General features: G+C 32.2%; 1 protein-coding gene across 2 annotated transcripts in view; it reads right to left on the bottom strand.

Moving 5' to 3' along the window:
* Nucleotides 1-5,071, bottom strand: part of LOC137619184 (uncharacterized) — an 814,382-nt gene extending 809,311 nt beyond the window's left edge. For both annotated transcript variants that reach the window (XM_068349372.1, XM_068349377.1), the window contains exon 1: nt 4,544-5,071. The gene's annotated coding sequence lies outside the window, so the exon portion shown is untranslated. The remainder of the gene's footprint in view (nt 1-4,543) is intronic.
* Nucleotides 5,072-5,363: the final 292 nt, after the last annotated feature.

Below are 5,363 nucleotides of genomic sequence, written 5' to 3' on the forward strand. Positions count from 1 at the left end.
GGGTCTTTTGACTGGCCAGACATTACTACATTGGACCCTTCTCTCTGATTACGGTTCACTTTCCCTTTGCTTACACATACACTGAATAGTCTGGCCTATTCTTTATAGATTCTCCTTTGTCCTCATACACCTGAACACACTGAGATTACCAAACAATTCTTCTTCACCCAAGGGGTTAACTACTGCACTGTAATTGTTCAGTAGCTACTTTCCTCCTGGTAAGGGTAGAAGGGACTCTTTAGCTATGGTAAGCAGCTCTTCTAAGAGAAGGGTATTCTAATATCAAACCATTGTTCTCTAGTCTCGGGTATTGCCATAGCCTCTGTACCATGGTCTTCCACTGTCTTGGGTTAGATTTTTCTTGCTTGAGGGTACACTCGGGCACACTACGCTGCTTAATTTCCCTTCCTCTTGTTTTGTTAAAGTTTTTAGATTTTATATAGGAGATATTTATTTTAATGTTGTTACTGTTCTTAGAATATTTTATTTTTCCTTGTTTCCTTTCCTCACAGGGCTATTTTCCCTGTTGGGGCCCCTTGGCTTATTGCATCTTGCTTTTTCAACTTGGGTTGTAGCTTAGCATGTAATAATAATAATAATAATAATAATAATAATAATAATAATACAAATATATTAGTGTGTGCTGATCTAGGTATTTGTGTCGTTGTTTTATTCTGATTTTCAAAGGAGATTAGAATTATCGATGCTTGTATATGAATAGCTTTGAACGATGTTAACACAGAGCAAATTCAGCATATGTACATTTACCAATTATATTTGTAATTATCTGTCGAATACTTTTTTCATCAAATGCAGTCATAACAATAGATATCTTTCACAAAATTTGAATTATTTCATAAACAGGAACTTGAGGATAAGCACGAAAAGGTACTGAAGCTACAATACTTCCTAATTTTGAAGTTTTTATTAAAAAATCTTCACGTGGAGATGCATCGAATCTCAAAGATGCTGATACAATTGAAATCAGAGTAGGAATAGACAAAATAAGCGAAATGATACAATAGAATTCAAATGTCTAAAGTATTTCATTAATTGAATTAGTAAAATAAAGTTACACATTGAATGGAATATTCTAAAGATATTTGAATGTTACCAGTAATTCTTTGAAGAAGAAGAAAAAAAAGAAAAGAAAGTAAGATGTGATTGTTCAACATGATTAAATGTTATTATTAAATTCAATTATTACCAGTAATTATTTCTTTTAAGTAATAACGCTATTTGAATATTTCAAATACCCATTGATTAAAATGATAGAATTTAATTTAGATAATTAGATAATTCAATTGAATCCTACAAGACAAAGTAGTTTAAATATGTCAAACAATTCAGTGACCAATTTTTTTGAAAAAATTTCATCTGTTTTAATAATTATTAATTAGATATATGTAAAAATGGTAATGATTTAAGGAAATAATGGAATGAGATTTAGTGGTCATATCATTTATTGATTGTATTGATGAAATTAAATTTGAATGTATCAAGTCATTTGTTGACTTCGTCATATCTACGTTGTTTACCGTTCGTTTTACGCTGCTTATTCATGCCCCACAAAAACCAAATGTCGTAACCGATTGCAATCGCTAAAGCAAAGTATCTTTTCCTTAGAATTTACACTTTTACAGTCTAATAACGTAGGTCAGGATTGTGACCTGAATATTTCATCGCGGTATTTTGATATTGATGGTAACACCAATTCCTTATGATATATTTGGATGAACTGTAGTACTTATAGCTTACTCGCGCCCTTCAGTCCACACACACATACACTCATCCACATACGCACACACACATATATATATACACACAAACACACACATATATATATAGATATATATATATATATATATATATATATATATATATATATATATATATATATATATATATGTATGTATATATATAGTAGGTTGCCCAAGACACCAGCCACCCGTTGATATACTACAATTAAAGAGTTATTGGGTCATTTGACTGGGTAGATGGTACTACATTGGACTCCTCTCTTTGGATCACATTCTCTTCTTTCCTCATACACCTGACAACACTAATGATAGGAGCAAAAATCTTCTTCATTTAAAAGGTTAATTACCGCACCGTAATTGTTCAGTGACTACCTTCCACTTAGTGAGGGTAGGAGAGACTTTAGCCATGGTAAGCAGCTCTTCAAGAAGGCCACTCTAAAATCAAACCATTTTTCCCCAGTCTTGGGTAGTCCCATAGCCTTCCATTGGCTTTGGTTAAAGGTCTCTTACTTGAGGGTGCACTCGGGTACACTATCCTATCTGATTCCTTATTTTCTTTCCACACTGGGCTATTTTCTATGTTGGACCCTATGGGCTTATAGTAACCCGTGTTTATAACTAGAGTGGTAGCTTAGCTAGTAATATATATATATATGTATATATATATATATATATATATATATATATGTATGTATATACGTATATATATATATATATATATATATATATATATATATATACATATATATATATATATATATATATATATATATATATATATATATATATATATATATATATATATATATATATATATATGTATATATAGTGATGAGCTAATGAGGGCATGCAAACTTCGGTTAGTTATATTTAATTACATTTACCTTTTGGAATAGATTATGATCACATTTAAATCTGAAATATTCACCGGCAAAATCCTCTTGACGAGAAGCAGCCTACATACGATAAAAGAATAAATGAAGGAATATTCCGGATATGGAAGATAGTGCTCCATTTTTTCTACTTTCCCTACAGGATATGTGCATCAAAAGATGATAGTTGAATAAGAACTGAATTAGTCGCTGTTTCTTAATCACTTCGAATGCATAAATGTTTTCCCCTGAGCATACCCCGCGTAATACAAGCAAATGCTCTTTGCTTTGTAATACAGTACAGTATATACTACATGCATGAAATATTGGTAATGTCAGGAGATTCATTATGGTTATGTTAAATTGAATCAATGTTAATTATTGAAGCTTAATTATTTATTAGATTGTTATCACTTTTTTAAGAAATTAAGTAAAATTAAAATTTTTTTTCTAAATTCTTCAGAAATTGAAATACTAGTGTAACTGCTAAAACCAGAAGCTCAGCAAATGATCTAAACAAGAACCATTAAAATCTGCAAACAATTTGCATTCGTTATAGCCCCGTTTTCAGTTTATTTGAAAATATCTGTGTTTTGCTTACATCTAAATCTGGCATGCATGTTGATCGTAGCTGTAATAGTGTAGAAGATTGTTAAAAACCCCAGACAAATTCAGAGGTTACAAAATCCACGAATTTCATTGGATGATTCAAATATAGTCGTTTTGAAGCGTACAAAGAACTTTCGATACCTGGTGATTACTGTCGAATACACGGCTTGTTTTCAGTTATCGCTCCTTCGATCTACTATGTCCATTACTGAACTAATATCTACTTCCAATATTTTGGATGACTCAAAGCCAGGCATCATCGATGCTTAAACAGGTTTTACTTATTTCTAAACGGCATTTAAAGGTATAAAAGAAACACATAAATTATATACATATATTAATTTAATATTGATTTTAATAAGAATTCACGAGTTTAAATACGTGAGAAAAGCATGGCTATGGATCATATTTACATTATATAATATCACCGAAAATTTGCTTGTTTTAATGAAAATAAAGAATAATAGTTTTCATTTTAAACTTGCGAACCCCCAATTGTTATTCATGGAAAAAAATTCACCTATTTTACAGAGGCAAATCTGATGCATTTCGCATATCTATATAAAATATATATATATATATATATATATATATATATATATATATATATATATATATATATATACACACACACACACACACATATATATATATATATATATCAGCAAAAGTGTGTATATACACAGTTGCTGAGACAGATAAACAGCGGAGAAGTCCGTGTGGTATTAGTAAATGGACTGAGAAGAAACAACGAAAATTACAAGAATAAAAATAGAAAAGAACGCGCAACGCTTTTCAATCTTTTCTTGCTGCATGACAAAAGCGTAACTAGATGACATTTAAGTTGTTCGCAGCGGCGAAAGGCTCGCTAAGATAAAGTTAACTTTACTGAAAGGACCTTTCTGAAAGAGTAAGTAACATGACACCTGTTTGTAGTAGCCAACCACTATACATTTCAACAAAGCCTTGTTGTTAGCGATATTTTCATAGCCGTAGTATCTTGATTGATATTGATACTTGTAAGCTATAATTATTTCATCGTATTCGTCACATGGAACTTCAAACTTAGAAAATAAATTGCCCCGAACAAGAAAACTGGGGCCGATAATGGGTCCACCATTCAATGTGGAATCACTGTTCTTTTAGTGTTGGTCATGAGCTCTTTCTTGAAAGAAAAATATGTGGGGAATATTTTTAATAAGAAATTTCAGTCTTGCTAATTATTACTCACATACTTTAGGGGTCATTTTTGTATATAGAAACTGTAAAAAGATTAATGGAGAAGGAAAAGCCAGTTCTTACCTTTCTTCCGCTCCGAAGTTGATCTCAAGAACTAAAGGTCTTCGTTGAACTACGGCAATTCATCGTCTTCGGCTCATCCTTAAGAAATGACTCGGATGTGAAGAAGGTGAAGCGGAATTGTAAGAAGGGTTTCTGGAACGAACGTCACCCGGTCAGTTACGAAAACAAAGTTTGCGCCTTTTTCTTGACAGAACTTTTTATAATATTCACTTGATGTCTCTTATTAGGCCTAATGTAAATTGAAACGTTTCTCCTATATTACTTCTACTTCGCTTTATTATTATTTACGTCAAAATTAGTTCTGGTTTTACAAAGTTTAGTTGCGTAGTTCTGCGGTCTGTTCTTCGCCGAAATATAACAAATATTTTGATGGCACCTCCAAATAAAGCAATTTTTTTGTTTCTTTACTTTTTCTCAGGGAAGTTTTGAAACTCTCGCGCGCTTTCTCTCTCTCTCTCCCTCTCTCTCTCTTGCTCACGCTCTCTAGCTCTCTCTCTCTTTCCTGATCTCCACCTGTTGGGTGGCTGCCACGAGTTTAGGGGGACTGCGCTCCCCACCGTCAACTTATACTTGGTTCGCGTGCCTACCTGAACCACGTTACCATGCTGTGTAACTTTTCTCAGTTAATATCGACTAGACCCAAAATGTTTCATTTACCTCATGAAATCCTCTTAAATTGAGTCAAATTGATATGAAATTACTTTATATTGATACAATGATATAATTCACAGATACTTATAATCATCATTTTATTCATGAATGCTTGCAGTATCGATTAATGACAGAAAGCTCCAAGTATGAGTGAAATGATTTGAGAGAA

This window comes from Palaemon carinicauda, chromosome 2, assembly GCF_036898095.1.
Source record: "Palaemon carinicauda isolate YSFRI2023 chromosome 2, ASM3689809v2, whole genome shotgun sequence".
NCBI classification, from domain to species: domain Eukaryota; kingdom Metazoa; phylum Arthropoda; class Malacostraca; order Decapoda; family Palaemonidae; genus Palaemon; species Palaemon carinicauda.